Here is a 24,277-nt window from a genome sequence, read left to right as displayed (position 1 = left end):
CAAACTGCAACAGACCAAAATCCAAGTTTTTTTCTTAAAGTTTGATCTACCTGTTCAAAAAGGCTTTTATATCACCATCTTAAATTTACTTCCACAAAATCTCTCAAATATTTAAAAGAGAAATGACAGTGTTTCTTTCTCAAAAAATGAATGGAAAACAAGTTATGTTCACTTTTCTACTCAGCTGTTTGAGGAAAGGGGAGAATGGAACATAGAGTCAGGACCAGGGTGCATTGTGTGTGCATGTGAGCATATCTTGTGCAGAATATCTTGAATCAAATCAGAGATTCAATCGTGGGGTTTTTTAAACCTCAGGATCATGAGGTCCATGGCAAACATATTCTCTTGGGAGAAGGTGTAAAGAGACAGCATCTATCAAAGATGTCTCTTGCAATTCCTTGACTTTGGTTACCTACAGCCTTGACCACGGGTGTCCTCGGTTTTGAAACACAGTACAATTTTAAAAACAGGTGCAAATCAAGGAAGCCTTTGATTACTATGCAGGCCATCTGGCATGAAAACTGATGCTGTGGTGTGAGCTCAGCAAGGATGCAGATTTCTAGGTGGGTGCACTCTTGTGTTTGCATCAGCATACACTTTTGAGGGAATTAGGTTTGATGCCTGGTTATGCTATTTAGTAGTTGTCAAGCTTAGATGCCATGAATGTATCACGTTTGGGTCCAGGTGGAGATGAGGAACACTCTGATGGCTGATTTCAAACAAGAGAAATTCTTTTATCCCAGCAGGGCTAACTGGGAAGTCAATCATGCTGAGATGTCAAATGTTTATTCCAACAGCTTCCAGTGACTGGGGAGGAGATTGTCCTGTAGGGAATACCATAAAGGCAAGACATAGAGCCTGATAATCAGACTGTGTGCTGCTCTCACAGATCCAACTAAGGGTGTATTAAACACCCCCTGCTCTTCAAGCTTCTTCAAGTTGACAAAAAAATATTGGTTTTGTCCCTGTTGAATATTACCATAGAATCATAGAAAGGTTTGGGTCGGAAGGGACCTTGGAGATCATCTTTTTCTAGCCCTGCTGCCATGGGCAGGGACACCTTCCACTATAACACTAGAGAACATTAGCTCAACTCAGAATCATGAGGGCTAGGCCCCTGAATGCCATACCCCAACATAGCTGTGCCCAGCATTCCTCCTCCTTCAGAAATCCATTGGTGTAATTACCAATTGAGTTGAGGGAAAATTCAGCCCACTGTTGCAACCTTGCTTCTGGAGTTAATTTCTTCCCTAAAAGAAAGCATGTTCTAGTACCCCATTGTCAAAATTTCACACATCTTTTCCTGTCCATTGTGCTATGGCCATGGACAGCACATGCATTGCAGTCTGTCAGACCAGAAGCCAGAAAGCCTGAGAGAGACCAGTGCTAAGCTCAAGGCAGAGGACATCTGGGATTCTCCCTAACATTCCATGCAGCTACACTGCTGGTCATAGAGGCAAGGACTCATTCAGTAAAATCATTTCCACCACCTGGCATACATGATATCATGGCAAACTTGGTTTCTCAGTGTTAACCTCTATTTTAATTTCTCTGTCCAAAAACAGTGTATCAATATTTGCCACCATATCAGTGTGCTGCAAGACTCCAGTTTGTCAAAGAAATCTAAAATATCATCAGATGCATGAGAGTGTGCATTACTGCATTTATTCTACAGCAAGCAATTCCTGGCTTCTGAATTCTTTTTCTGGAACTTCAGCTTCATGTGCTGTGAGAGCTGAGCACATCTAAGGACAGGAAGATGATGTGTTTGCACAGAAAACCTATAACTGTGACCTCATGAAAGAATGCCTTTAAATTTTTGAGAACAAATCTCTGGGTCATCATTTTAAACATTCTATCCTATGCATACAGTAAAAAATTATACTCTTTGTTACTGGGAAAAGCCAAGGAAGATGTTGACTGATGAGAAGAGCAGAAGCAGTAAAAATAGATGCAGAGAACAGATAGAAGGAGGGGGAAGAATGTAAAGGGACCCAGCCAGGGAAAGAGCAGATGCAGAAGTGGTGATGAAAGGGGAGCAGAGAAAAAAGAGATATAGAAATACAACTAAATTACAGTCACAGGTATCTTCATTTGGAGCTCTGTTTAGCAGCCCAAATGTCACAGCTATTTTGGACAAGGAATGAAAACCGTGTAGTCTAGAGAGGAAGGCACATACACTCACTCCCTGTATACATGTGGCACTAGACTACCATTTATACATGCTTGTATGACAGCATGAGACATTTTGATCAATATCTACTCTGACTGAATCCTGGAAAGTTAAAACTTTACTGCAACGCCCTGGATAACCTTTGCCAGTGCCTCAGATAATCACTTAAATACCTCAAAGTCCTTCTTGGAACACTGTCAGCAGCGGGGCTATGACATCACCCAGTCTGCAGACACATCCTATGTAACAGCACTGATAAAGTTATGCAGTTCCATGATAAAGTTATGCAGAAAACCACAACCCAGGTTTAAGATCCTGTGGGAAATAGAAAAGGTAGAAAACTCTCAGAAGCTGTGTGAAAGCAAAACTCAGAATAGAAGAATGCAAGAATGCGGATATACAAGGACAAGAAACAATAAGGCTATGTTTTTAAATGCGGTGTAGAGATAGGCCTTAGAAAATATGTTAAGCAAGATAATAGAAAAATGTAAGTTTAATAATGAAGCTTTATCCATTGCTTTTAAGCTAACAACAAGCAAGCATTGTTAAAAGCAAGGTATATGTGTAACTTTAGTAATCGGCTTAAGAAAATGCCTGTAAGCTTTTAACAGTATCGTCTTGGCTAGAAATCTTTAAAAAAGATCTTGTAACGAAGAAAATTTTGGCTGGTGTTGTTATTGTGAGAGCTTTCACCATCTCCCATGTCTCACCCTGCAATGAGGCTGCTGTGCTGAAATAAAAGCTCTAAGACCACCATACCTGCAGCCCTCCCATTATAAAGATCCAACAGATCCGTACAGACACATGCCTCTTGCTGAATAAAAGAGTGCCTTTGAACAAGCATGGCCAGCAATCATCCACCCTGCTTGTTATCTCACTCTGTGCAGCATCATATTGTACCAAATATCTGTCCCCCAGACAAAACTGCTGAGACTAGACAGCCCTAACCAGTCAGCTTCACACCTAGGGCCAGGAGACTGCCTTTTCTTCCACTCTCCACGCCAGGAGAAGGGCTGGGGATCCCCACAGCCCTGCATTTGGGGACTGCCTGAGCCTCAGCTCACAGGAGACACCACAGCAGAGGAACCAGGCAAAGCACACTGCAGCCAGCTCAAAGCACATTGCACAGATGTTAATGGCAAGGCTTGGTTCACAGCAGAAGATGGCAAGAATTAAAGGGCTCAGTTTTGGACAACTCAGTTTTGGAGATTAAATAAATAGTGGATTTTTTTAAGATCGGAGTGAGACCACTTTATGGGGCAGGTAGAGATGCTGAGTCTCCCCTCTTCCACACTTGGTACAATTACATTCCAGGTCAGGACACTAAATTACAATGTAGCTTTTTCTGTGACAGTTCCCATATTTTGGCTTTTGTTGCTGTTGGCTTTTTTCCCTTCACTTTATTAATCTTTCTTCTTCCTCCCACACCCACTTTCATCTTCTTTTATCTCCCTCTTCGTCTTCCAGATTTCCTCTTTTTCTTTCTAAAAGGTGGGAAATGTACTCAATGAAGTATGTCCTTTCCCAGGCCTCCAGATCAGCTTAGTGAGCTGTAGGCTGAATTTGAGACATGGGAAAAGTCAATTCCAATCAACAGGGTTTCCACCTTTTGGCAATTCATTAAAGCCATGCACAACACATTATACTCCCCTTCTTCAGTATTTCCATGGGCTGTAAGCTATTTTTACCGTCTTGATCCCAGGAACAAATATAAATAAATGTAATACTTGGAACTGTAGAATACAACAACCAGAGGAATCTGTACTCTTTGCTAAGACAGCAGCTGAAACAGCAGAAGAAAATAGAGACATGGGGAAAGAAGGGAAAATTGAAATGAGGGGAAAAAAACATGGAGAGTGAAAGGAAAAGCAAAACAGTAGCAAAGAGGTTTCTGTTTCTCTCCTCATAGAATAGGAAAAATCAGACCAGTAGTGATCACTTTGAAGACAGCCTGTATCTGTCATTTTGAGGAAGCCATCCTCAATCTGCAGCATGTGCTCATTCTCACACCCTCAGCTTTTCCTCCCACTGCCAAGGGGCAAAAGGTGGGGGTCACATGGGGTTTAAGTGCCAACAGCCCCTGGGGCTCCCCCAGGCTCATCCCCTCCCAAGCCAGCAGGTCTCCCTCCCTGACACCCCACCCTTTCCTTGCACAGGCTCTTTCTTGGGGTGAAGCAGTCTCTGCTCAAGGCAAATAGGATCCTGCTGGGCCTGTGCTTTATCACCAAACCCAGTGCTGTTCCACCCCCATGGTGGCTGTGTACCACTCATCTTTGCCTGCTGGAGAATGTCAGGTACCACACGTTTGGGTATTTGCAGATGATACCCTGACTCTCACATGCTGAGGGAAAGCAGCAGAAATGTGTCCCTGCACACAGGTGTGGGAACACCTGCTTACCAGGATTTCAGCTCAGGATCTGAGACAGGCTCAGCAACCCTGAGGGAGCTCGCCAGTTTTGTCAAGCCCAGCTGAAGTAAAGGCAGCCAGAGGAAAAAGGATTCCTATATACTAATTTTCACAGTCTATATGTGGGTTCTCTCATAATTTTTCTTTTCACCCAGTCACCCTGGAGGTCAGTGAAGAGGTTACACCAGGCTCTACCTTCCTGTTCAGATAAATATGCCATAATTTCCACAGCATGTTTATCAGGATCCTTGCTAATGGCTCAGAATAAGCAAGTATTTCAGCCATAAGATAAGACAAGCCAAGTTCACTGGAGGATACTTTACACAATGGAACAAACAAGGTATATTTCCAGAGATGGGTGTAAAGGTTTAATAAAATGAAAATGTTCCCTCTCATGTTATCAGACAGGTGTAAATTACAAGGTTGCTTCCTCTCTCAGCTGCATGTGCCTCAAGTTCTGCTCGGAAAGTCAGAAAAAATCACATAGGTTCTGTTTGTGATCTCCTCACTGTTGCACATCCCTCCCCTATGACTCAGTTTCCATTAAGCTTGGAAGCCAACATTTCTAAATACTAATAAAAGGATTTTGCTTTAAGTTTCTAGTTCCATTTTATGAGAATAAAGATGAAACTTTTAAATCTGATCAATGATGGTGTCAGTGCAATTAAGAGTTCTGAGCGTGCCCCTCTCTAGGTATATACTTCCCAAGCTATTTCTGAAGGGGAAATTCCATTTTAAAAAAAGGAGGAAAAAAAAGCCACGTGAAACCCCTTGCATGGTTTTTAACATTGGACTGTATTATCCACTTTCATACTGTTTCTCAGTTTTAGTTTTATATTCAGTATTCCCAACAAGCCTTTTTTTTCTTTTCTTTTTTCCATTCTATCATTTTTTTTGCCTGAGAATTCTAGGGAATGTAAAAGACCACACTGTGGCCAGTGTAACAAAAATGCCAGCATTCATATATGTGAGAAGAAAGTGACAGAGAAATTCCCCTGCACCACGAGTGTCCATCTTATGAGCAGCTTTGGGTAGAAGCAGTATGATCTAATGTAGAAGAGAATTCAGGTTCAAAATACCCCATGAGCCTTTACATGCAGTTGATTGAAGTCCACATATATGGGAGAATAAATATACACTTCACATTTATGTGAAAAATTATCTAATCTCAACAGATTTCTTGCTTTTGTCTTTCCAAGACAATAGCAAATTTTAACGCCCCTGAAAAAGAACTGAGAAACATCTCTGCAGAAACTAAAAAAAGCTGCAGGATCAGGGTGAATTCAGAGCAGCAGCAGAGACCCAGCACACTCTAAATGGACCAGCGAAAGTTCAGGTCGTCCTGGAAGGATGGATGGGAACTGGTAATTTCTCAGTGCCTTCCTCTTTCCCATTTGTTTTTGGAAACTCTTAGCAGTTACAATCTATTTATAGTTCACTCTGTTTTTGTAGTTTATCTCTGCTATGGCATTGTGTTCTTTGTCCTGACTGCACAATACCAACCCAAAGGAATTCTTCCCAGCTGGGTTCTCACCTCCTGCTTTTTGAGCATGCTTTATTAATGGGAAGAGGGACTAAACTACTCTCATCAGGCTGCTTAGCTGGATGAACATACTCTCTGTTCACAATCCAACTCTTAGCACACCACTTAAAATGGACGTTTTTGGGTATGTGGCCTTACCACAGGGTACTTCAGTTACTCAGTTGTTTTAATGTTTATGTGATTTTAAATGTCAGTGTATTTATTACACTGCATTTATTATATTTGCCTTTCCCTAAAAAATGTTCCTGAGTGTATCTGAGTGTATTTAAGAAAAAAAAATAAAGATGTAAATATCTGATGAGGAGATGCAGAGCAAGAATGATTCAACAAATTTAAAAATGAAGAAATGGTTTACATTGTTCTAAGATCCCCAGATCCTGAGTAAATAGATGAACTGAAACAAAGGCTGCTCAAGCTGAGTGTATGTGAAAAGGGTGCAGCAGTCATATCCATTTTCCCATGCAGTGACTGGATGGAAAGTGTAACCTCTGTGTCATGGGGAGCTGGCCCAGGTAAAATAATGTAGGTGGCAAAGGAAGTCCCTGAGGTGAATTCTACATTTCTAGGCTGACCTTTCAGTCACCAAACCCAGGCCTTGACAGAGGGCCCTGTGTTATGGGAGTGCAGTGACCAGGAAACTTGGAGAGGTGGTCCCTGGCAGTGTCACCAGGATGCAGCAGGCAGAAAGCCCTGGGCACCACAAACTGGAAGGCATTGTCTGCACAAGACTCTTCTTCCTGCTGCAAGGCTGCTCCCACTGCAGCTGGTCTCAGCAGAAGGGGTGCAACCCTTGACTCAGCAGTTGCAGACATGCAGTAGCCAAGAGCTGAGGCTGCTGGATGATGAGGATGATGAAGGGACATTACCAACCACAGACAAGGGATGGCACCGCTGCTCCCCCAGCTCCATGCTGGCCAGCTGCAGTGGAAAGGGGAAAGTGGGAGCTCTTGTAAAGTCTGGGATGGTGCCATTTGCTGCCAGGGTGGGTAGAGTTCCTTGGGTGCAGGCCCACCATCCATCCTTCAGGGGAGCCAGTGTTTCCAGTCACACATATCTGCTCCTCTGCATCGAGACGAGAAGATGGGGAACAGACCAGTTTCAGTAAACAAGAAGTTCCTGGACTAACTGCCAGCTCCTTGAAACTTAGATTTAGGAGACTGATTCAGAGATGAACTTTATGAAAATATTTAGAGGATTAGTTCATATGGTATTTTTAGCAAAATGATAGCTGAAGAAAAGGAAAAAGGATTTACTTTGGGTTTGTTTAATAAATGAAAAGAGGAACGTTACTGTATAATTTCCATGTATGTGTCAGTACAGCAGCTGGCACCCTCCTGACCCCTCAAATTACTATCCTCCTCCAGCCCTGTGTTACAACAGCAAACTGCTCCTGGGCCAGCAGAGCCAAGGAGAAGTTAATGTTCCTGCATAGCAGGCAGGCACCAGCATGGACCTCATCCTCTCCCCATCTGCAGCAGGACTGCAGACCTCACCACATTCCCATGGGGTGAGGGGGAGCTGAGCCCATCCCAGACTCACTGCCCATCCAGCACGGGGAGGCAGAGCAGGGATGCAAGGAGATACACATGTTGGAGCAGTTTGTGCAGCTGAGAAAGGCTCTCTGTCACACACCTCATGCTTGGCAGGTCCTGGCTGTCACTCTCCCAGTCTTCATCCAGCATGGGCTAAGTTTAAAGGTAATTTCACCAACATCCACTTCAAAATCATTCTTCTTCCTTTCAGCAGCGTGATTAAAATGGCAATTTACACTAAAGGAATGCTTGATTTGCATTCTTCCTGGTAACAGCTTTTGCTCAGACAGGTGGCACTGCTAAGCAATTTGTCAGCTTTCAACAAGGAAGATCCTTGTTTATCTTCTGGAAGTCTAAGGTGTTGCCAGCTAATCCTTCACTGACTTTTCTATATCCAGGGAAGTTTCTCTCTTGGTTTTCCCATCACATAATGTTTTGTCCTTCTTATTCTGCTTCACTTGAATTTTCCTTCTTCTGAGAATGAACCTTCCAGGAAAGTCCTGTTTGCTCCTTGAAACTTGAAAACCTCTGTGTACAATATGAGAAATCCCTCCTCTCACTGCTCTCCTGTTCCATAAAGTCAACAATCCAGGGGGAGACTCTGGCACTGTGACCAACATAAGGACACCTCAGGCCTTGCAACCCCAGCACCAGCTGTGATCCCTGATAGTTCATACTGTGCCAGGATTTTCTGGAGATTCTTTGACTCAGGCTGTGTCCAGACTTCTGTGTACAGAGACTGCATAATTTTTGCCAGGAGAGGATTAAAGAATATTCTTAAAAAGCATGTTTTAAGAGGCAATGGGCACAGGCTGAACCACAATATGTTCCATTTGGACACCAGGATATATCTTTCCAGTGGGAGGGTGTTTGAGCACTGGAACAAGCGGCCCAGAGAGGTTGTGAAATCTCCATTCTTGGAGATACTCAAAAGCCATCTGGGAGTGATCCTGGGCAACCTATTCTATGTGGCCCTGCTTGAGCAGGGGATGCTGGACCAGGTGATCTTCAGATTTGCCTTTCAATCTTAACCAGTCTGTGATGATTCTGTGCTTCTTTTTCCTTGCAAAGCTCCAAGCAACAGCAATCTATGTTACCTGTGCTAAGCCATTACCCTGGAAAGGCAAGCTGGGTTTCTGTGACATCACCTCTGCTTTCTTATGCTTTTATCAGAAAATACTCTGTGTGTGCAAAGAAAAGTACAGGACTGCCAAATAGCAGAAGGGGACTAAGGAGGTCACAGAACTGAGGGGAAGCACAATTGCTCATCTAGTGGCTGTCACTTTCAAGCATAGATAAATAATATTGTTGACTGTTACAGCAGAATTAATACTGCCACCATCTCCATATGTCTTCTATAGGGACATGGCATTCCTGCACCATCTCATTCAGCCTCTCTCTCTGATCACTCCTGGTGCCTTCTTAGAAAACCTTGGCTCTTCCCTTTGGAGCTTCTGAAAAATTTCAGACAGGTTTCAGCTTCTCACTTGCTATGCAGCAGTTTCATTTAGCAGACCTAGGAGCTATTTATTAAGATTATTTTTTCATAGATTTCACTGTTCCTGGGAACTCCAAGAAAACCACAGTGCAAACAAGTTTAAACAAAGTTGTTGTGTGCTATCATATGACTTCCTTGAAAGCTTTCTTCTTAACCATTGCTATCTTTAATTATCTCAGAGCACACATAAGTGTTATAGGATGTTCTTGATAAGGTCAAAGTTTGGGAATCTGCAGTGTGTTTCTCCTGCTCAGTGGCTGTCAGATTTATTTTGCACTGGGCATGGTTCTGCTGTCTGTTGGAAGTGTGGATCAGCCCAGCAGACCACCTATGAACCACCACAAAATACTTCTACCCTGGGAAAAGAGCTCTACCATCCCAAACTCACTGAAACTCCTGCTGGGTATTGTCCTTAATGGTTCTGTTTCTATTGCTACTCCCTTTGGCCTGTGGCATTCAAGAAAACAAGAAATGAACCACACGTATCCCACACACCAGAAGTGACTGATGCACAGGCGTGTCCATGCACTTCCAGCAGCAATATCAGGCAGAGAGGCTCTGGTCAGCATGGCTGTAAGGCTTCTAGTGCTGGGTAAAAGTGATGCATAAACATGCTCAGGTGACTATGGTTTAGCCAGAAAGTATTGAAGGGACCTAACAGTATCTGTGCTGGCTGAGATCCTTCTCTATCTGCGGGTTGGGTATGACCTGTCGTGCTGGGGCTGGCCTTAAAACTGATGTGAAAGCAGAGCTGGCATAGATCCTGTGTCGTGTGCTTCCATTCGACAGAAATGTGAGCTGGGCTCCAGGCCAGTTTTGAATGCTGCCTGAACTGGGAACCAGCACTGGTGTCACTGGTATGGGGCAATTCTGCTGCAGCTCACAGAGGAAACACACCCTGAAATTAGGAGGGAAAGCTGAGATCACACTCTCTTCTGCTCTAAACAAGGGGCAGATGCAGTTAAATATTAACATTGCTGTGATATAGCTATGACCTGGCCCAACAGTATTACATACATTGTGTTTTACATACTTTCTTGCATGTGTGTCTAAGAATAGACATTCACCTGAGTGGCCTCCACAGGTATAACTAACCACCCTGCCCACCCACTTTCAACCTCAGGGACTCAGAGAGATAATTTAATGACAATTTATGGTCACAGTTTCCTTGTACACTCATAGTCCACTTACTCTTGTATTTATGGAAGCAGGCCAGTAATTCAGAAGTTATCAGTAATCTCTTGTACTGAATGGGTAGTTTGCTCCATAGGAGAGTCAGGACATACATTTTACAAGGTAGCTCAGTCCAAAATACCTCCCTTGAGCACAGCCTGTGCATTGTAAAACTGCCTGTGCTGCCGGCTCTGCATCCTCAGGCTTGGGAAAGCAGAGTGGGACCAGTGCTGTGGGCATAGCTGGCAATGCAGGTCACGGGGAGTCTGTTTGGCCATCACCTGCTGGGTCATTCAAGACCTCCCCTGCACACACACTGCCCCCAGGTACACACACACAGGGACATATTACTGTGCCACTGTGGCTCCTTCTGTGAGTGCTGCCTACACTTTCTCCTTGTTTTTATCCTGACTTGATTAACTTGACCTGATTCAGCAGTCAATTAACTTGCTTGAATTCATGCCTTAGTTTCAGTCCACTGAGACTGGCTCTTCCACAGGGAGCTCTCCTGTGCCTTCACTTAGCCAGTTCTTCCCAAATCAAAAGTGGACCTCCTGTGGCTCAGCAGTGTCCCCGTGCTGGGTTTATTTTTCATCCATTCAGAGTGCCAAGTTCAGTGATCTCATTCCACCCACTCCCTTAGCTGTAAAGTGGCTCAGTTTTCCCATGGATATCTCACTTCAAAAGATGCTTGTTGAAGAGCCGACCAACCCTATGGTGCTCAGGGTCATAATTTCACTGGAGCATGTGGGCAGCTTCTTCTCATCTACCACTGCTCCAAACAGGACATCTGGTGGTGACTATCACTGTCTCCTTGCTTCTTCCATCACTAATGTCCACCCACTGCCTCATTTCTAACCCTGGAGGCCATTATGAAGGCACTTATTGCAGCATGCAAGGGAGCACCAATGCCCAGTGGGCAGCACAGACATTGCAAATAGACCATTAGCATGGGAAGACTCAACCAGAAAACATTGATCTCTGTTTCTTATTTCCCGTGATATGCATTTGGCTTCAAACTTTCCTGCTAGTTAGTGTCCTTATGCTTGACTCTCCCCCTTCCCTGACCAGCCTCTCTTAGTGTACTTCTAACTAGTTCTCCTGCAATTTCAGCAGTCCCAGGGCTAAAGTGAAGCATTGTCTGCATTCATGATGGGCTGGTAGAGTTCAGTCCGAATTCTCTAGCAAAGGTTAACTGCCTGTCTATGAATGTTGGGTCTGTATCTTCCCTTTGGATTAACTTAAACTTACTGATGGCTTCTGCTTCTTACCATTTATACTTGATGGTTTTCTTTACCCTTGAAGACCCTGAGAAACTCTGTTTATTGTGTTTGTATTACATCACTTGTAGGTGCAAGTGGATTTGTGCCATCAGAATATTTCATTATCTCTCAGAAGTGTAAATAGATGCCCAAATGTTCACGAAACCAAATTGCAAGATATCAAAACCCAAACATTTACAACACAGGATAAGAAATAGAAGTAAAAGTTGAGAGCAAGAACTCTTTGATTGTCCTGAAGGGAAGACTTTGGAGCACCTGCCATGACAAGTAGTGTTGGATACCTCCTCCTCTGCTGGGGCAGCACATCACTTCCAAGCACCTTGGATGTCAGAGGCATCAGACTTGAACACGAAACCTCACAGACCAATGTGCCACTTCTCAGCTTCAAAAGGACTGTATTCTAAAGCAATTTGAGCAGGAGAAATAGCTTCATTTCCCGCTGAGCAGGAAGTTCTTTTAGAAACATAAATGTCCAGTTCAATAACAATTGTGTAAACAAACACTGACAAACTGCATTGCAGCTGTGTGCTTATGATATTTAACTCCCCAAAGATTCAAGCTTGCGAAATACATTTGAACTACTTTTGCATTCTGAAAAAAATATTCAAACCCAGAGTCAAGAAGCCTTTCCTTAAATCTGTTGCTAATTTGGGTTGATCCCCAATTACAACTTTCCTAGGTCTGTATTAACTGCTTTATTGTTCTTTTTAATGAGAGTTTTGTGTTTAATTCCAAGCTTTCTGTCATTTAAAGAGCAGCTTATTATGCCAGGAGATACAAGTGTGTTTACTTTTTTCATAGAAGCGTTAGAATGATGATTTAGCTGAGGACCATGCGGAAAATCCAAGAATATTGTTCATAATGATTCTGAAGTTGAAGTCTTCTGGCATGGTGTAGTTGGGGGAATTCTGTAATTGCCAGCCTCTCATTAGACCACATTCACACCAGTGATCCTAACAGCTGCATGGTGATATGCAAGGAGCAAGGCTGTCGGAAATTCAGAAAAATCAGTTCTCGTAATGCTATACCGCCTTTTATTCCATTACAGCTGGGTTTAGACAACCCAGTCTTCTGGTTAATGGCATTTTGCTGCCTCGAGGATCAAACAGGATTTCTGAAGGGGTTGGGCCAAAAATAAGGGCGGCAGGAGGAGTCAAAGGGGACTGTCACAGATTGAGGCAGAGCCTCAATCTCACCCCTCTGAGAGAGGTGAGTTAGGGAATTTTGATGGGGAGCAATTGGTCTCAAAGGACAAGAGCAGTTTCTGCTCATGCCCCCCTGCTCCTCTCCATCTTCCCATGGCCACTTTGCTCCAGAGCAGTCTTGTCTGAGGAGACAGAGGGTCACCATCTTCTTCAGACAGCCACCCACCCCTCAGAGAAGCCCCTCTTTCTCCCCCTCCCATGGGGCACCTCTGCATAGCTGCCATTCCCACTGTGGGCCGGGACAGAGCTCCAGAAAGCAGGGATCTGGAGCCCCCTGATGATGGCAGCAGTTACAAGATGTGCTGCTCCCCTGTCACCTTCCCTCCTCCTAGGCTGCTCAGAGCAGCAGCACCGGGAGCAGAGACTGCAGAGGTGGGAACAGGACACTCCTACTCGGATCCCTGCAGGACAGCCTCAACCCCTGCCACCACTTTTGGTCCTGCTGTGAGCCTGGGGAGGTGCCAGGGATGGCCCCATGCCTCACCTGGTGCTGTGCAGCTGTGATACCCTGTCTGAGCACAGCAGTGCTCAGTGATTGATATGTGTTATCTAGGAACCTGTTAAGCAATCACACTTCCAAGGCCTTACTGCAAATTAAATGCTTGTAATTAACTACATTTTAAAATCTTGGAACAAAGCCAGTTCCAAACTGCAAACTTGCTTGCTACTTGCTGGTTTGCTTTCTCCTATTTTTTTTCTTCCCTTTTGAATTCACAAGCTTTCTTTGAGCTGTGCTTCACATGACACCTACTTGCCTCTTCCTTCTTATAGAGGCATGAAGCAGCTCCCACTCCTGCAGAGCTGGTGGTCCAAAAGAAGCTTCTACACATGGGACAGAAGGAGTCAATGTGTTTAAACCAACTCAGGAGTGACCCTGTCCAGGCTGAGAACAGTGAAACAGGCACCAGCTCAGCCCTTGACAGGTAGTTTTGGGTGCAGTTACCCCAGATGTCATGGGAGCAGAGGCTACCTTCACCACCAGCAGAAGTGTGTGCTATGATGCAGCCTCAGTCCCCAGTTCACCCCAGCCTTAGCTGTTTACTAAGTCCTCTGAGCAGGATCTAGCCTTGTAAGACCCACACTGTTTGCACTGCTTGTCTCAGGCCACTCCTGCCACCTTCACAGCAGGTAGCAGCAGTCCAACTACACAAAAGAAATAACAAACCTAAGGCTTAGACTGCAAGCCCTGTGGGGATGGGGTTTGTCTTTTGCAGTCACAGTGGGCTGCTCTACAGGAAGCTGAAGCCCTGGAAGCTGTGGGCTTCCCAGTCTGGGTGGCAGTGGCATCAGGCTTGGTAGAGACACAGGGATAACCACCTGTGCTGTGACATCCCAGAGCTGGGAAGGCTGGTCTGCTCAGCTCCATCCTTGACTCTGCTGATAGATGTAGTTACCTCTTCCAGAGAGCCCTTGGAGGAGTTTTGTGAAGTGGATGGGTGGGTGGGCTCAGGAAAATTCTATGATCGGCATTTAAAAAAACCTGTGTGTTTTCCCCAAAGTGCCCAGCACACCCTCTAGGCTCTGTGCCAGGAGTTACAGGGCTGTCTGGACTCCTTTGCTCATTTTGGTAAGCTGTTATCAGTACACCCTTTGATAAGAGCAGCTCTACAAACCCCAAGCACACTGTGGGGTGACCTTGCCATCTCCTTGGGAAGTCAGAACAAAGCAACTAGTGACCACGGCACAGGTTCACAACAAGCCGAGCTGCCCCAGGGCCAATTCCCTCTCCCTGGGCAAGCATCCTCATCCTGGCCCGAGGAGTGCTCACACAGCACTCCAGCAGCCCGTGAGGCCAAGTGCCAGTGGTATGCCAGCTCAGCATGCTCCTGGTTTTGGCAAAAGCCATGCCACCTCATGACTGCAGAAATGAAACCTGCAGAGGATAAACTACATGAACACGTCATGCTCTGTGCCATGGCAGAGGCTGAGGAGTAAGAACTGTGCACTGAGTGCAAATTCTCTTTGTCACCAAGGGAGATATTCCTAGGTTGCACAATACTACGTGCTAATTAATGTGCAAGGAAGAAATGAGCTCAAGCTGTGACTTTTGGATCTAGATACAAATAATCTTAAACAAGAGGGGTTTGCCAAATATAGTATGATTATCATCTAAGAAAAATGTATTAGTAGTATATGAGCCAACCATAAAGTACACTTTGTTTTTCTCACTCATAAAATAAGTTCTCATGGTGCAAATAAATACCAAGTGCAAACATGAGTCTTTGTGAAACAACTTGAGCAGCCTAGAAACAAGGTGCATAGGCTCCCTCTACAGTCAGTTGTTAGATATCTAGCTCTCAGTGCTGACCTGAATAGCTGAGATCCCATGTCCCAAGCTCCAGCTGCTATTAGCAGCTCTGGGTGCACAGATCTGCCATTAAGCACCACTTTAGTTTCCTGCTTCACATGTGGATGTGTATCCAGAAATAACTAGATGCTACATATTCAGCTTTTACATGGACGACATTAGCCAAGGTGAAACCGTACCAAAAACAACAAGATGGATGGGTTTTCCATCACTACAGGGACATCCTGCTTCTTCCCTCTTCTTTCCAGCTTCTGTCTTCCAGCGGATTGATCCATGTGATCCTGTTCCTTCCTTTGTGCTGAATTTTCCTCATCCTTTCACTGAGCCTCTACAACCTACTTCTGCAGATAGGATTGGCCTCTGTCTATTTAGCAAGTTGACTCAATTTACCATGTATAGGACCAGCAAGTGCCACAACAGGATGTAGGAAAGGGGATGGGGCCTTTGCACCATGAAACCAGACCAGGCTGAAGTACCTACACCCCAAGGCACAGGCAGTGCATCTCAGTGGCTGCATGTTTGCTGTTTGCCTGGATGGTTCCAGTGATTCTCCATCACATCCCTCTGAATCAAGCATGTCCTGCTCAGGTACATAGTACCTTGTGATGATGACAGACAGCGTGCTCAGAACTCCCTGTTAGAAGTCTGTGCTCTTGATGCATTCACAGGAAACACAGCTATGATGGGATCCAAATACACAGGTAAGTACTGAACCAAAATGATCACTAAGTGGCAAGGATGAAAGAATGACTTACTAGAAAGAAATCAATGCAGAAATGTTTACTCATTCAAGGTTTGTAGGACAATATGTCAGCATGCTCCTGGTGGGAAAGTCTGAATGGGAAAGTCTGTCTAAGGCACCTCTAGCAAACTGTTTTAGCCTAAATTCTCAAAGATCTGAAAACCAGTTTCTCTGAAAAGCTAACCTGCTACATCTCTGCCTCAATTTCTAAGTGTTCATGAGTGATTTCATGAGAAGATGCTTTCAGATCTTTGAATTGTGGCTATTGTTTGGCAGCCAACACTTATTTATACAATCGTTATCAGTATGCCTTTCATCTGTAATTTTTTTACAGTAGTGTGATAGGCTTGGCTTTGTTCACATTTCACCAACCCTTTGAGCCTACATCTGAAGCTCAGGAAGGTCAGAGTACAGGAACATTTACCCCAGCTTTTGAAGGCTGACTTGTTTTAAAGCAATCATGGTAATGCTTCACTACTGCAGACTGAAGGGATTACTGATTATAACTAGAAAACCTGTCACACTTGACAGTGTTTCATGAACCTGCCACTGCAGAGTGATAAGGGTCTTCTGTCAGGGGCACTGATGCCCTCTGCTAACAGAGCTCCCTCTGGCTTTCTTCCCTTTTCTCTGGCTGAATTACCTGCTGTATGCTGATTGATGCTGTGCTGAATCTGTGCTAATAAATGGGAAGGCTGGAGGCAATGGATCACCTCTGTATACACCATCCCCAGTCAGGGTGATCTTTTCCCTCCTGACTACCAGAAACAGCCTGCCTGACATCACCTCCTCAGGCCTGCCTGGCTGTTGTGAGGTGCTGACAGGAATCAGGCAAAACAGTACTGGGAAGGGTGGTAAAGATGAAGCACTGTAGCCATGGGACAGTGCTTGAGCCCACTCACAGTCATGTTTAATTTTTCAGTACAGATGTCACCCTGGCAAGCTCTCGTGCTGTCTCCATTCAAACACGCCCAGATCCACCAGCAGAGCTGCATGCATGCTCACTGCCTGCTCTGTCCCCAGCAAAGTGGAAAAAAATCATGCTAGAAACATCCTAAAGACATCTTATTCAGGGATATCCAGGTGACAAGAGTCACCTGCCTTTATATTGGTGGCATGGACCACTCAATTCCCCAAAGACTGGTGAGACCATACATAGGAGAGAGTCTGGTCAGGATTATTCAAGGGCAGCTTGGATGACAGTAGCCAGAACCTCTGGACATCCTGCAATATGTAAAGCTACTCATGGTCACTCCCACTGTAGGACAACACTTTACGTCCTGACGATAAAAGAGAATACTCAAATGACAGTGAAGGTTTTCCAGAATAACATTAATCATAGAGATATAACCTTCTGCCAGTATACTTAGCATGTGAACACCACCCTGGCAGCTCTCTTCTTGCTTTCTCCAGCATGAAACTACAGAAGGCAGAATGAGGAAAGGGAGTACAGCAGATTTCTAGCGTTTATGCACTTCTTGTTGCGCTTAATTCAGTTTTGGCTGGGACAGGTTTTAGCTGTTTGCCACTGCATCAAATATGTGCACTCCTGAGTAGTCTGTGGGCAGGAGGGTGCAAGGTTTAAAAGCTGCTGGTGCAGTGAGCTCTTTGAGCATTAACACGAGGAATAGTCCCTTCTCTGCTTCGAATGAAACCAGACTGAAGAGAGATAGGTAAACTCTTCAGTTGTACAGTCAAAGGCCTGGTCTTTTCTTAGCTGCAAAAGATGTTTGTTGCAAAGGAGCAGTCCCATTTGTGATTCATGACATTTCCTAGGAATGCTGGTCATTGTAACTCAAGAGTGCTTGTTTTTAATAGCTCTTTTAAATTGTATTACTTGTCACCTCTCTTTTCCTCATTATTTAGTTTTGTGCTTCATAAAACTCAGAGATGTCATTGAGTGCTCCTCAGGGGAAAACTAATCCAGGGACAGCAGCCTGCTCAGAGGTTCCCTTCAGAAGCACTAACCAAGCTACAGAGTCTTTGTCTGGCTTAGAAAGATTTGCAGATGACAGAAAGATGGCAGAATTTTTTTCAGGCAGGTATTGTTGCCCATAGAGGTCTTTTGTCCAAATCCACACTTTTGGTGTCCAGCTGCACTGAACCTCTTCCAGTCCTCCATCATTGGAGAAAATGGGGAACAACATGAAAGGGCCTTATGCAATCACGGCCATGGGAACACACATTAATCACCCTCTCAAGTAAAGGAGGTTGAGGATGTCTCCATTGCTTAATCACACATTTACACATTAGCATTGTCCAATGAATTCTCATTAAATAGCTGCAAACTGTTTGTGAGATTGGGCTGATCTTGCAGCAGCCTCTACCCTCTGCCTCCCCAGGGTGCAGGGCAGGGCAGGAGGCAGAGGGCAGGATGGGCATGCAAAGGCTGGTGACCAAACTCAGGGCCACTCTCAGTTCCCTGAGTGTGGGTTAACTGCATGTGAACCCCTGCGAGTTCAGTTTGGTCACCTTTGACTCAGAGGCCCCAGCTCATACTGCAGTGACTGGTCTACTTCCCATCTGAGGCACAGCACTTCTCTTTAACCTCTAAGTAGCTAAAAGAACTCTGCCTTGTTGTGTTTTTGCTGTATTGTTTTCTCCTATTCCCTCAAAAGAGCATGCAAGCAGTCATCTGTGTCCACTGCAATTTTAAGATTCTCCAGTTGTATATGTATGTGAGGAAAAGGATCATACTGCTTTAATAGTATTTATGGCCTCTGAAAATATTGGACAGAGTAATTACCACCTGCCCCATACTGTTCACTGGCAGATTCTCAGTGACAGACTGAAATGGCCATAAGCTAAGACTCCAGATCTTGCATTTCAAGTATGTCGTGTATAAAACAAATTAACAACAGAAGCCAAAAAGGAGAGACAAAGAGTGTTTAGAAATGTCATTTAAGAAACAAAGGTTGCGATGCATGACTTGACAATTGACAATGTTAACTAATTATATGGTTGTGAGCTTAAAGAAAACATTTCAGCTCTTATTTAAGTGTGCAGTGAAAGCCAAAGCCCTGGAAAGCAGCTGAGTTAGATTCTTCCATGATTTGTGACACAAAGGTGCCAAAGGTGCCAACCCTGGATGACTTTTTAGAGCATAGTGGATAATTTGACTTCTTTGTCTGTCTTATGCATGCTTTCTGCTACTTTCACTCCCATTTATTTGGGGATTTTTTTCCTGGGATTCTCCCCTGAGCATCGCTGCTCCAGCCCTGGCGTGGCTGAGCTGAGCCAGCGCTGTGGCTGGAGCCTGGAGGAGCAGCTGAATCACACGGTTCCCGAGTGGGATGGCCACGGGGCCAGCTTCAGCAGCCGCTGCAGGAGGTACGAGGTGGACTGGAACGCGACAGGCATCAGCTGCACTGACCCCCTGGGCAGCCTGGCGGGCACCGGGAGCACCGTGCCCCTCGGTCCCTGCCGGGATGGCTGGGTCTATGACTCCCCTGGCAGCTCCCTCGTGACAGAGGTTAGGCACAGCTTGTCCAGAAAAGTCACTCCTGCCTGCACAGCTTAAAGATAGAATATGCTGGATTGATAAAATTTGCTTTTGGTGTTGAGTCTGAGTCTGACTGCTAATAAACACTCTATATCAGAACCTGCTAAGCACTTAGGGCAAAGATGTAGATACATAAACAAATTGAAATTATCGCTTTTCCTGGCAGCACAATACTGCAATCTTGTCACCAATGGCTATTCTCATCATTTTTATTTCCACCACCAAATTGAGGGTAACACCCCATAACCCAAACTGAGGAATTGCACTTTTGCGTGATAATCCAAATACTCATCCATAATGAGCAAGAAGCAGAGGATAGGGCTACATTTCTCATACAATGCTTTAGCAACAGCAGTGCTCCTTTATTTCAATTTACATTATCTAAAACAGATAATCTGGAATATGATAACCAATACAAATCAGTACTAATAGGCTTAAAGCCATGTGGAGACCTGAAGTATAGGAATGACCTCCAAACAGATCTCTTCTACTTCCCCTCCACTGCCAAATCTGTATTAGCTATACTTAAAATGTGCCTAGCAGATGTCTGTATAACTCAATCTTTAAAAAGTGCATTGCTGGATACTTCACAGCTTCCTGGATTAGGGCATTCATATTTCCTGGCTTCACTATCATCACTGTTACAAAGCATGTCCATCTCATTTTCCCTTGGGACAGGTGGGCTGGGGCAGAGAAGAGCACTCCAGCTGTCCTCCACACCAGGGAAATTGAACTGAGCTGTTTGGTATGGCCTCAGAAAACTCTTCTGGGTTAGAAAAAGATTAAATAAGCAGCCAAGGGCTGAAGGCTAATTACACGAGTGAATATTTCCAACCAAGAGAACATATTACTAATTTGCTCTCCTCCCTTTGTTGGGTGTGTCCTGACAACCTGTTAACTGTAAATCAAAAGCAAGTTCCCAAGTACCCATTACCTTCAGAGAAAAGCCAGACAAATCCTGGACCTTTTGCCAGTGCTAATGGGATGAGGGACACCCCAGCTCCTGAAGCTGTCCACTCCAGCAGGGCTCATGGCAGCAACTCATCTCTCTCACCTGGCACTGCTTTTGCAGCAAGGAAATACATGGTTTGAGACAGGCATCTTGGCATCTGAGAAGGAGACAATACTCCAAGTGTCCTCCATATTTCAAGCAGATGGGTGATGACAAGAGGATGAGGTTTTTCTGAACTTTTTATTTTGTTCTGTCAGAGTTTTCCTCCCTTTCTCACTCCCCTTCTGTGTTGTTATGCAACCATTTTCTTGGGTGTAACTTTCACAAGGTTGGGGAAAATCCAAACAAGATATATTGCAGATGTCAGCTAAAGAGGACAGAGGGTTTCTTTCCCTCTGTTTTCTAGTTGATGCCCTTGGTTTCCTTCCTTCTCAAACAGCCATGGTTTGTGGGGAATTCCCCTGAGCTTCTAACTGTGTTTGCCCTTAGAGTCGGTTGTGTGTGAATTTTGGGGTTTTTTATTGGCTCCATGAGCATTGGCTACATAGCAGAGAGGTGGGTGGTGTGTAGACAGGTATGAGATGGACTCTTTCCTCTGGTTATTTGCTTTCTGATGTCGTCAAACAACATTCACAATTCAGAAAGAAAATAAATGCAACAAAAACCTGATTGAAAAGGTCTGTGTGTCACTTAAAAGGGAGATGGGTGGTGGTTTCTAAGGTCCTACTTTCAAAGGCTGTTGTGACCCAAGAATCCACAAAAATGGGATGTGGATCCACTCCACTTTTATAGTCCTGAGGAATTCACACAAGCGAAGAGACTTTGTTTTCTCTCACAGGTGCAAACTGCAACACAAGCTCCAAGATGAAATTTTAACTCTTGCACCAAGAAATATTTGCTCATCTTTGTGATAAATTTGTTTCACATTAATTTTAACAGTATCCAGATGGCCATAAATCAGTTTCAAAATAAGAGAGTTTTTCTCAGATACAGAAATAGAAGCAGTTGTTTCTTCCTAAATTTTATTTGATCCTACTTTTTCTCAGCTGAGTCTGTATTTAGCCAGTTCTAGACATTATTGTCCCTCATTTCCTCTTTTCCGTCACAATTATCATTGTGCCATATATCTACACAGTGGATTGCTTATTTAGGTGCTTTGTAGCTGATCTGCCTTTGCATATTTACCAAATTTTTCAGTAAAATAGCAAGGGAGGATGAGACTGGAATTTGAAGAAATGGAGGTAACAGGGAGTGAACAATCCTTCTGGAGATCCAGTCAGTCTTGAATTTTTAATTTCTTTTTTTTTTTTTTTACTTTGTATTCTCAATAGCCTTTCCCTCCCAAGACTGCCCCAATATCGTCTCTGTTGATCAGATATTGCTATTGTTCCCTTCTTTTCACTGTCCCACTCATCCAAGGGGGAACGGGCATGGCCATCCCCTGTAGTACGGCAGTGTCACAAAATTAGGATGAGACTGTGTTTGTCTCACTGGTCCCTGCTCCCTAGTTTCAGTGCAGGCAAACCTGCACCATCAGTTAGCTTGTGCAGACAAAGCTGCTTGTGAAGAAGCTCATTTTTGCACAAATTGGACAGATTGCCTTCCCATCCTCATTAAATCATTACCATACTGCCAGTGAACCAGACCACCTTTTTTATGAGCTTTCCTCTTAAATGGATTTTTCATCAGTAGATAGTGATTTATTGAAGTAACTCTTGGTGGACAAATCTTGTGTGGCTACACCTTGGGCAAAATAAATTCTCAGGTGAAAGACATCAAATGGCTGCAGCAGTACCACAAAAATCCTGCATCCAGTCTTCCATCTTGGGTTGGAGTCCTCTGTCTGATTTCAAGGACAAAAGTGGACAGACTTATGACAATTTCGGCTTTTCTCCACATGCATTTTGGAAGTTCTTGGTTTTGTTTTGTTTTTTTAATCAGAAACATTTGTTGCCTCCCTCATCTTCTCATTCCCTTAAATCCAAGTTCTTGTTTTCTGGCTAATCTTCTAGTAAACTTGAAAGCATTCCATTCTTTTTCCCAGAACTGAGGCTTGGGTGGTGATGCACCCTCATCCAGGCATAATAGGACATGAAATACCAGAGAGTAGATTCCATCATTGTCAGAAGCACCACTCTTCAGATCACTTTTCCAAGCAATCCTGTTCCCTAGCAAAGGAATTTCTTGCCAGCATATGATGGTGAGAGCCAACAGAAACCAGAGCTTCCAAATTCATAACCATTTATAGCTGTAATGCTCCTCTGTCTCTCTCTCTGTGTCAAAATACTGAAGGATCTTTTTACAATGGCTTTTTGTGAGGCAGGAGTATGAAAAGACATGAGGCAGTAGGTTATAATTCCTCCTAAGACAGAACATGTATATGTCAGAGTGTAAAGGGGTCTTGGCTCTGCTCACACCACCCTGTCCCAGCTCACTGCTGCTCCTGCACTGAGAGCACCCAGGAGCAACACAAAATACCAGAACCAGGATGTTTTGTGCTCAGGGTAAAAACTAAATATCTCAAATGTGGTCTCATGAGGCTCTCATGGGCTGAACTTTAGTCAAGTCACACATCTGTATGTCGGGCTCATGAAAAGACAAAGTTTGAGTGATGGGATCTGCTGATGTTACTGTGGAAAACAAAAGACACTTATTTTGGCTGGTACTTATTATTGTGCTATTTTTGTTAGTGGATGTTGACTAATTTAATGGCTTTTGTAATCCATACTTCTAACTGAATATGTATCTGCCAGCAAGAAATCAAATGCCTTTCCAGTGTTCCAGTCAGCTTGTTTCTTTTGGAAACCCTCTATTTCTGACCATCAGTGACTCAGGGTGATAAAGGGAATGACAAATGACAGGGATGTACAGAACCCCACTCAAGAAGAGCTCAATAGTCAACCAGGGTTGATAAAAAAATATGAAAAGATCACAGTTAGCAGACAAATCACCATTATAAAGCTATGGCAGCTTTGAAAGATGGGCTGGGAAACCATATCAGAGCAATGTTGAATTCATTGGTCATTAACCAAAAGTGAGCAATGACCTGAAAATACAAGACAGGGAAGTTCTCTGTAATTCCATAGAAATGGTTAATGTTGCAAAAGGAAGAGCAGATACAGACTCATATTCAAAATTAACAAACACCCTCTCCAGCCTCTTCAAACCTTTTGGTTTGACCCCTACCCTTCCAGGAGCCGAGTCTCTTTCTTCTCCTTTTTCCCCTCCACAGGTTTGGGTGCAAACTCTGCCTTCTGGTCACAGTCCTCCCCAATGTGGTTTCAGGGGTTCTGATGGCCTTTGCACCAAGCTACACCTGCATGGTGACATTCCACCTGATCCAGGGACTGGTCAGCAAGGGAGACTGGCTCACAGGCCATGTCCTCAGTGACACAGTTTGCAATTGCACCTTCTGGGTAGGGACCCCATTTGGCAGCAAGGCTGACCCCCACAGACACCATCTGATTTTCAAAGTACTGTGTGTAACAAGAGCAGACTTCCAGAGCCAGAAGAATTATTGCTTCACTCCCGTATGATCATCCTGCAAATTTTTTCTATTTGCCTCCTGAACACTTTCATGTTTTTGGTGTCTCAGGGCATCTGGCAGCAGCAACTCATGTGGCATAAGTGGGAAATTCATGAAGGAACGTTTTATTTTGCTTCTTATAAAACTAAAAATCTCTTTGGGCTGCTCACTCCCAGCTCATTTCTGTAGCAAGCAGGAGTGCAGTCATGAGCCCAACTCGCTTCCTCCAAGCTACACCTGACTCTGCACAAAAGTAACATAGAGGCAATATCTGATTTACTGTCACAATTCCTTCTACCTCCCTTAACAGCTTGGTGCTATAATTCAGCTCCTGCCACCCAGCACTGCCACTGTAAATCTCACTGTGCAAGCCCAAGGCATCCACAAGCCCCTTTTCCCTCCTAGTTTTGCTCCTCTTCTTCCAGAGAAATAA

The 24,277-nt window shown here is 44.2% G+C and overlaps 1 pseudogene; it reads left to right on the top strand.

The window, feature by feature from the left end:
- LOC148224367 (solute carrier family 22 member 2-like) overlaps positions 1-24,277 on the top strand; it is a 24,766-nt pseudogene extending 489 nt beyond the window's left edge.

Source organism: Sturnus vulgaris, chromosome 3 (assembly GCF_052056855.1).
Source record: "Sturnus vulgaris isolate bStuVul1 chromosome 3, bStuVul1.hap1, whole genome shotgun sequence".
NCBI lineage: Eukaryota > Metazoa > Chordata > Aves > Passeriformes > Sturnidae > Sturnus > Sturnus vulgaris.
The sequence above is the reverse complement of the archived record's forward strand: the minus strand, read 5'-3'. Positions and strand labels throughout refer to the sequence as shown.